Source organism: Piliocolobus tephrosceles, chromosome 8 (genome assembly GCF_002776525.5).
Source record: "Piliocolobus tephrosceles isolate RC106 chromosome 8, ASM277652v3, whole genome shotgun sequence".
Taxonomy (NCBI): Eukaryota; Metazoa; Chordata; class Mammalia; order Primates; family Cercopithecidae; genus Piliocolobus; species Piliocolobus tephrosceles.
Genome location: NC_045441.1, coordinates 104,970,596 through 104,980,813, shown reverse-complemented (window position 1 = coordinate 104,980,813; position 10,218 = coordinate 104,970,596).

Here is a 10,218-nt window from a genome sequence, read left to right as displayed (position 1 = left end):
GGTGGTGGGAGACAAACTCTTTGAGTGTACAGGAGCCAGCTGTATCCATTAAAATGTTATGGTCCAGTGGTCAGGGGCATGTGGGTACCCCCTCCTAAGGAAAAGACAAATTACTGCATGTTTTACTTCTGACCACAAAGGAAGACACACTATGCCTAGTGGATCTCTTTGGGAACTGGAGGCATCATATTCTATGGCTAAAAATATTTCTACAGTCCATATACTGAAAGAGGTGAAAAGCTGCTGGATTTGAGAGCTGCAAAACAGGAAAGGGGTCTGCAGCAGGTCCAGGCTGCAATGCATGCAACCCTCCTGCATGAGTGACATGAGTCTGCAGATCCCATGGTGTCACAAATGTCAGTGATGGGAAAAGAGACTATGTGGAGTTTGTGACAAGCCCCAGTGGAAGAATCGCAATATAGATCCTGGGGTTCAGGAGCAAGGCCATGCCTTTTGAAAAACAACTTTTGGTATACTCCTGGGTCCTGGTACAGACAGAATGTCTGACCATAGGATGATAAGTGACCAGACTTCTAGAACTGCCAGTTGTCAGTTGAGTCCCATCAGACTCACCATTTCATGATATTAGACTGGCCCCGCAACAGTTCTTCACAAAATGAAGAAGTATATCCAAGAATGAGCATAAACAGGACCAGAAAGCACAAACAAGCAGCATGAGAGGGAAGACAGACCCCCATGGCACCCACCACTCCTGCACCAGCTTGCCTTCTTCAGCTCACACTTGCGGCTGCATGTGTGATTCTGTACAACTAACTAAAGAAGAAAATCCAAGCTTGACTTATGCATGGGTCAGTACGTGCATGCATTTTGAAAACAGACAGCAGCTGCCCTTCAGCTCCACTCAGGGTGGCCTTGAAAGACACTGGCAAAGGAAAATCCTCCCCATGGATGGAATTTTGGGTACATATGGTTATCCACTTTGTGTGGCAAAAGAAAATGGCTCAAGGGTAGAATCTTTTTTTTTTTTTTTGAGACAGAGTCTCACTCTGTTACCCAGGCTGGAGTGTAGTGGCGCAATCGCCACCTCCTGGGTTCAAAAGATTCTCCTGCCTCAGCCTCCCGAGTAGCTGGGATTACAGGCGCCTGCAACCACACCTGGCTAATTTTGTATTTTTAGTAGAGACAGGGTTTTGCTGGCCAGGCTGGTCTCAAACTCCTGACCTTAAGTGATCCGCCCGCCTTGGCCTCCCAAAGTGCTGGGATTATAGGCGTGAACCACTGTACCTGGCCCGGTAGAATCTTTATGAATTTACAGATGGCATCAGATGGGCCAGCCAGCTGGTCAGAAGCCTGGACAGAAAATAATTAGAAAATCAGGGACAAAGAGGTTTAGGGGGAGCATGTGTTTAAACAAATGGGGACAAAGTGTAGAGGTATATCAAATGTTACCATCCACCAGATAGTGTCCATTACAGAAGAGGCAATAACACCCAAGTAGAAAAAATGCCCAGGCTAGCCTCTGTCATCAGCTATCCCGATGCTGGTGCATGGATGAAGTAGCCACAGTGGCAAAGATGGAGACAATACCTGGGCAGCGCCATGGACTTTCCCTTACCAAGACCGATCTGCTGCTGGCTTCCACTCTGAGTAGAAAGAGAAATGGCCTAAGGTTGACTATCACCATGGCCGAATGTCCATTAACAGAGACCAGCATGGAGCCCTTGATATGGTATAATTCCCTGAAGAGACCAACTGGCCAGTGTGGCAGCAGGGTGACTACACTGGGCCCCGTCAATCCTAGAAAAGCAGCAGTTCAGGAATATACACGCTCTGGGCACAGATTTGAATTTCGTACCTGCAAGCCTCAGCCAACACTACTGTCTAGGGGCTTACAGTGTGCTTGACCCAATGGTATGAGAGCCTGCAAAACATCGCATCAGACCATGGGACCCCCTGCAGAGCAAAGGAGAAGTAGGCTGGGCCCATGATCCTGGATTCACTGGTTGCAGCACATACCACATCTCCCAGAAGCTACCAGGCTGCGGGAGCATGGAAACAGCCCACAGAGGGCACAGCTGAAGCACCAGGGCCATGGCATTCCTCTGAAAGGATGGGGTGCCAATCTCTGGGATGCAGGGTATTCACTGAATGAAAGCCCATTGTGTGCTCTAAGAGAACGGACACATAGGATCAGAAGCAAGAGTGAATCAGGGGTGGGCCACCCACCATTCCTCTCGGCGACTCAGCCTCTGAGAGACTTTGTGTTTGTTTAGTTCTGGGCTCTGCAGGGTTAGAAAACCTGGCACTCAAAGGAGACACACTTTTTTTGTCAGGGAACATAACAAGAGTCCCTTGAATTATAAACTATGGCTTGCACCTGGGCAGTTTGGACTCCTTGTGTCCAGGACCAGCAGGAAGAGAACTTACCATCTTGGCAGGAGTGATTGTGGCTGACCATTGGAAGGAGGCAGGCCTGCTGTTACCCAATGGGAATGGGACAGGGAGATCTATGGGTGGAACGCAATTGTGACTGTAAACAGTCAAGTGTAGCAATGCTGGCCTGCAAAGGGCATGGTGACCAGGCGCTTAGGCCTCTTCAGGATAAAGGTCTGGGTTACAGCACTAGGTAAGCTCCTGAGTCCAGCAGCGGTGGTAGCTGAGGGTGAGGGGAATTGAGAAGAGAGAGTGAAGATGGAGCCAATGAATATTATTTACAGCCTGAGACCATCGGCAGCAGTACCGCCTTCTTCCACATTTCCTCTGAGGAACAGAAGCCCACAGAGCAACGGACAAATTGTGTCACAAATGGGCTGGGAAATGTAAATCTGAGCCCTGGCTTGGGAGAATGTGGTAGTCAGAGACATGCCTACCTTTGTTTCACCCTTGAGAGTGCAGTGAGCAGACAGCCTTCGGCCATCAGGTCGTCAGTGTCCGTCTCAACTTTGCAGAGACCCCCTTGGCCAAGGTCACACTCTTCCTGGGGAGCCCACATCTGGAGACTGAGTAAGGCAGGAGTGGAAAGGCCTAGCTCTTCTAGCCTGCTGGGATCCCCCTTATCCTCCCACTGCTGTCTGTGAGCGGCCGACTCACTCTAGGGCCAGGGCGCCACACCAGACTGCAGTTCTTCCTTCTGTTTCCTCCCTCTCCCTCCCAGCCATCACTAACCAATCACTTGCAACCCAAACTCCACTGCAGTGTCAGCTTCTGAGGAACCCAACCTAAACAAGAAGTATATGAACCACAGCAATAATTCTTTGGAGTCCCTTTTTCTCCCCTCTCCCATCGACTTCCTTCCTAAACTTTAACTGCTCCAGTCTTCTCCTTTTAGGGATTCCTCAAAGTACTCTGACATTTTCCTCAGGCTGCGTTATTGAAAGTGAAAGTGAGTCCTCAGACTTCACACCCACCTGGCAGAGAACCATCAGGCTCCATGACAGAGCCCTGCCCCCACCTCTTTTGTGCTTCGTCTTCCATATTCACTGCCAATCTCCTGGGAAGGGGAAGCTGTGGACGCTCGTAAGTTAACTTTTGTTGCAGTCACACATGTCCTACAAGTGTAAATTATTGCCAAGGGTCTAATGAAGTATACCCCCCACAGGTGTTTGCATATTGTTTTTAGAGACAAGGTCTCTCTGTTGCCCAGGCTAGAGTGTGATTATGGGTCACTGCAGACTTGATCTCCCAGGCTCAAGCAATCCTCCTATCTCAGCCTCCTCAGTAGCTGGGATTACAGGTGTGCATCACCATGCCTGACTAATGTTTTATTTTTTGTAGAGACAAGTTCTTGCTATGTTGCCCAGGCTGGTCTTGAACTCTTAGACTCAATTAACCCTCCTGCCTCAGCCTCTGTATTTGCATTTTTTTAAAAGTTGTTAATCTAAAGAATGCCTCTCTAGCAGACTTTTACACACAATAAAGTGATAACAAGGTTGCTCATTCCCTCTATTATTCCAAACACTCCTGTTTCTTTGCCTGCCACTTGGCTTCCTCAAATACCAAAGAGCATTAAAACAACAAAAATAACAAAAGACTGAGTCCTTGTTAAATGCTGGTCCTTGAGCTGGGCCTGTTACATTCCTCCAAACCTCTCACCAACTTCATTTTAGATAAATGGCTGAGGCTTGGAGAGCCTAAGTGGCTCCCTCGGGCATATGGCTCAGAAGTGGTAGAGTGAGAATATCCACTCAGCTGTTTTGACTCCAAGTGCCCATCCCGCTGGAAGACAAGGAAAGCCACTACCAGCTGGGCCCAGACGCAGGCTGCCATTAGCAACAGCTCAACAGCACACCGCAGAAATCATCACACACTTCATTGCTGAATAATGATCAAAGGTATTGTCCACCAGTTAAGGCCTGAAAAAATATGCTGGACAGCAAAGAAAATATTCGGGTGGGATGTTCTTGGATCAATGGGAGAATTTCCGAATTTTTAATTTTCTTACACAAGCTTTAAAGCAACAGTGAAGTGCTCTACATGTGTGAGTGCTGTGAGCTAGAACAAGGGCTCTCCATCTGGGGATGGCGTTAAGGGGTGGTGGAGAGCTGCTATTTACTAAATGTTAGTGACTTTGGTTGTTTTAGATGTGTACTCAGGGGTAATGACAGGGATGATCCTAGTGAAGTGGCAGTTTGGTTCAGGGAATGAAAGCTGATGAAGACAAAGCACCTAAGATCCACCTCCCATCTAATGTAATATTGGCATTATTTGTGAATTCCAGTCCCTCTGGTGGTAGCAGTTTTAGGAAAATGTGGGAAGTGATATTTCAGTTGTTCATACAACCACCTCAGCAAGTATAGCTCCCTGGAATGTCCTCTGTGAAAGTGGCATAGATTTAAGGACAGGGTAGCATGGTTGTGACCCTGGGGATATTCAAAATATTCTAACCCTTATGGTCCACTGTAAATTCTGCAGTTCCCCAAAGAGGCCATGCAGAAGTGACTCCTGGAGGCAGGCAGCAGGAAGCTGCCACCTTGTGGTGGCCAGGGGAGCAGGGGGCAAATATCCCTATAGTGTGACAACCCCTCCGTGCCCCCACCAGGAGCGCCAGTGTCTGCGACTGCTCTGATAGCAGTGGTGAGGGTGCGAGGTGGAGGGAGGAGAGGGTACACAGAGGACAACCTCAGGTGTAGCAATGAGTGCAAATGACATTTTGGAGATCTGCAACAGATAATTGTGATATGAATCTATCTGTGGTTTCTATCACCAAAAGCACACTAAATTCACTGCCTCCATTCATAAAGGAAGGAAATGCTAATTTTCAGTTTGTTCATGAAAATAAAGCTGTCATCTTTTTCCTGTCATTCACAATCATAGACTCCTTGAATTCTAACCATGGACCCCTTTGGGGAGGGTGTAGGGACCTCAAGCTAAGAACCCGTAGTTGAGACTGCAGCATAGACCCAGCCACTTGTTTGTCACATTGTTCTCTAAGACATCCAAGACTGGAGTTCACTGAAGTTCTGAGTTGTGTACACCAGCAACCAATGTCTATTATTTACCTAAATGCATATCATCTCAAGTCTTCCTCGGAGGATAAGGGGGGCGTGCAAGTGTCCTGGTTTTCATCAGAGCCCAAATCATGGCCCAATTTCCAAGGAAACAGAAAACTCTTCCTGTTGTGTAAATTCCCTGGGAATCTCAGGTTTCCCTAGGGACCACGGAATTGCATTGCAGACACCATGGATCCGGGCACTCAGCGAAGTGGCAGCTCCTTGTGGCAGTGTGTAAGTCTGGGAGCAGTCACCAACTCCCTTGGGCATGGCAGAACCGGAAGGGTGACTTTAATAGAATCCATCTGCTTTGGCATCGACTGCACATGCCATGAAGAAGAATGGCTGGCATCTGCTCCTTGACTATGTTTGTAAGAGTTGTACATTCTTACAACTCACTTAATTTGAATTATCTCCTGGTAGAGAGTAGGACTGAAAACAGATTTTTTTCAGATGTGGACCTTTAAATAAAAATATGTAGAGATTTTGATGATGGCATGAGTGGAGTAAACTGGCACTAACATGTTTGGAATATAAAGTGAAAATCAAATTTGGTCGTTACCATTTACTACATTTAAATTGCAGCTATTATTTCATGGAAGGAAAAAGTAAACAGCTTCCACCTGGGACATAAAATAATGTTGCTCTGAGCAAATGTCAACCAAGAATTTTGGCATAGTCACCAGTAAACACTCAGACACTTTTCCTGGCTCTTGCTAAGTCTCTCTGAAACTCCAGAAGTAGTTGTAGCTGAAGGCAATGGAAAACACATGCCCAGGCCTTGACCTCTATGCTTCATTCCTTCAGTGTTTCATTCCTTGACCTCAAGCTTGCTCTGAAATTATCTGCACAATATAGCTCCCCTTTAGGCTGTTTATTTCACCATTTCATTCTCTTGGCAGTGAGGTGTTGAAAATATTCCGAACAGTGTGGCATGCAAGAGTACAAACCCCACTGGGACTTCCATACTCTGTAGATACTGTATAAACATATTAACAATAGCACCTAGGAGCCCACAATTGGCTTTCTGTGAGCTGTGGCTTCGCCTATAGACTTGTTGACCACTACTGTCTGTCCAGCAACTCCCAACAGTGGAACAAGGATAAGTTCCTTCATTTCTATTCAAAATCCTGCAAGATAAAATAGACCTGAGTCTTTGGGGGCTAATAAGATTTTGGAGCCTATTATTCCACACTTAATCCCTGCTTAAATCATGTTTCTCCTTATACCTCGTCAATACCCTTGCCAAACTCAAAGTCTATACAAAAGGAGAGAAATGAACCTGAACTAATATGACATCAGCATGCAATATGCAGAGAAGTAGGCTGGGAGAGAAACTGGTAATTATGTTCAGGCTTAGTGATGATTAAGATGATAATGATGATGATAATAATAGCATATTTATTAAGTGCCTGGTATATGCTGGAAATGATATTATTTCTGGGCTCTCCATATTATCCCATTGGTTTATATGTCTGTCTTTATGCCAGCACTATGCTGCTTTGATTACCGTAGCTTTGTGATACACTTTGAAATCAGGAAGTATGAGATTTCCAACCTTGTTTTTCTTTTTCAAGATTGTTTTGGTGATTTGAGTCTCTTGAGAGTTCATATGAATTTTAGGATAGATTTTTCTATTTCTGCAAAAAAATGCTGTTGGGATTTTGATAGGGGTTATGTTGTGGAAACTATGTTATACACTTTGAAAGATATCTAATCTATTTCTTATGACAGCCTATGACATAGATACTATTATTTTTTTCCAAAATACACATAAGAAAACTGAGGCACACAGATGTTAAGTAACTTGCCCAAGGGTACACAATGAGCTAGAGAACTAAGTTTGCACCTAGGCAGACAGATTCCAAATACCATCTACTTAACCATGATCCTGCACAGGCTCCCGACTGATGATTTGAGAAATCTAAAAACTTTCTGCCCTTCTACTGTACAAGGGTGCATAAAGCAGATGCAGCTAGTTGTTCAACAATATCCATTCTCTCTTTAATAATGAAAATACTGAATTTGGGTTGGCCATATAACCACCCAGCTGGTGACCACATGTCCCAGCATACTCTGCAGTTAAGGATGGCTTTGTGATTAAGTTCTGTCCAATGGGGTATGAGCAGAAGTGATTTGTGCAGTTATGTGATGTACACCTATAAAGAAACAGGCATGCACTCCTGTCGCTCCTTCCCCATTTCCAGTAATTGGGTTGGAAGTCCTATGCAGTGATGGCCTGGCAGCCCTACTGCCATGGACTATCAAGACTGTGATGGAAAATACAAATAGACTCTTGGTTAAGTCATGTGTCCTTGGGCCTTTTTGTTACAGCAGCTTAGCCTAAAACTGATTCATTCTGTGGCAATTCTAATCCTATTAGAATTAGATTTTGGGGGAAGGGTCACTTGGAATTTTTCCTTTGGGAATTCAGCATAAGGAGGTTTTCAAACACTTATCCAAAAATAGAGTATCACTTTGTGTATATACTATTCAATGCTTGCTGGTATTTGCTTTTTTAACTTTCTTAGTGATTTTTAGGTTATACTTTCCAATCTATTAATAGTATCTTTTTATAAAGACATTGGCACTGCGTTGTGGAAATCAGGGCATGTGCTTTGAATTTCTTTCCCAGTAATAGTAATGAATATTCTTTCTGTCTACGTTTTTCTTTTACCTGTTCCTATGATCATCTGCTTTTGTTGGTGGGAGTGCCTGTCTGGAGCTGGGGATTTGACCCCAGTATTGAGTACAGGGCCTGGCCAACTGGATTATCATAGCAGCAAGATCATGGTTGGGCTGGAAACACCACCTGCAACAGCTCTGACAAACTGCTACTTCTACATATTGGTATGGTTGATGAGCTTCACACAGAACGCATGCTAGGTCCATGAATAAAGCTCAGACTTTATTCATATTGGTGACATCAGAAACTCTCCCAGTGACTCACACATGGCAGAAGTTGGAGAGATCGTTCCTCAAATTCATTGCCCAGGTGTAAAGTCACGTGATACTAGAGTCATCCTTAGGAAGAATATGTTTGGTGCAGTTCATGTGAATATAGACTTTTAAAAACTTTTTTATTAGGAAAATTTTCAAACATATTCATCAGTAGAGAGATAGGTGTGATGATATTCATGTCCACGAATATCTTCCTATAGACGAAACCAAGTTAAAAAGAACATCAAGAGCAGCTTTGAAGAGGAAAAGAATTTGAGAAAGGGCAGACAAAGGAGGGTGTGATACAAGAAAGGGGCTGTGCTCAGTCAAAGGCTCTTTGTAAGGTGGACGACGAGGGCCACCGCTTAGCTTGCCTGCAACATCCCTGATACTGCCCACAGGGTTTAAGGATGAATTAATCATAATAAAAAATTAATATTTATTGAGCCTTTCCTATGTGCTGAGCACTGTTTTACAAACTTATGAGGTAGTCATTATTATTATGCTCATTTTACATATTAGAATATTAGGAGTTTGAACCATTTAACTTTCTCAAAGTCCCATGGTTGGGATCAGAGCCAACATTTGAACCCAGGACTTGTTGACTCAAGAGCCTGCACTCTTAACAACATACCTGTGTTTATTAAGTCTAGTCCTCAGACTTTTGGACTCAAAATCAATTGGGGCACTTGTTAAAAAGGCAGATTTCTCACCCTCACCCTAGACCACATGCATCAGAATACCATGGTGTAATGTCTAGAAATATGCATTAAAATAAGTGTTTTTTTTTTTAAGTCCATCAGAGTTTAAGAACCATTGCTCCATGATATTCTGGAGGCGTAGTCTCCATAAGAGGTACTCTGAACTCCCTTGATGAATATATAGACACCATTATTCTAATGGATTACGTATACTATAAATATACACAAATAAAAATATTAAAGTATCCCCTGGGTGTGTGAACTCCACCCTACATTGGGAACACTGGTTTATAGTCAATACAGTATGAATTTGTTATTCTATTTTATCATATCACAAATATCAAAGTCATAAATTAGAATTAGTTCTCACACAGGAATTAAAAGTCAGGAAATCTCATATAAATATCAGGATTTCTGATTTCTTTGAAAACCAGAAGATTTGGCCACCTGGGCCTGTGTTTCTGCTATAGCAACTGGTAGGGCTGCTTAGGGAAATGGGCTACAGCTGAGGAGCCAGTCCCTTGCCGGGGGCACACACGTATGCCTCTGGGGTCGCGGTAGTCCCTGCCTAGCTCACCTCACTCACTCGTATTAATTACGATGGTGGGCACTTCAGGCTTTGAAGTCAGATCTACTGCCTAGACGTGAGGATTTCTAATTCTAGCCTAACATGAAGTTTAGATAATCTTCATCTCGGCGTGTTGTGTGCTGACAGGTCATTTTTACCCCCTCAACTTTGAAAGTTAATCATCTTAGTTGACTCATATACATTTGATGTTTTTGTAGGCTTCAAATGCTAAAAATAAAGTAATTTTACAGAGGCCAACCTGAGCACAAGCCCACGATTATTGTGTGCAGCATCGTGGTAGCTTGTTTTAATAACTTAACCTGGGTTGTTTCAGGAGCTGAGGATAATAATATGCTATTGAAAGAAGGAATTTCACTAACCAAGACATTTAAAAAGCAAGATTAACATTGTCATTGGTTTCAAGGGAGATTTAAAAAAACCTATGTTGCCGGGCGCGGTGGCTCAAGCCTGTAATCCCAGCACTTTGGGAGGCCGAGACGGGCGGATCACGAGGTCAGGAGATCAAGACCATGCTGGCTGACATGGTGAAACCCCGTCT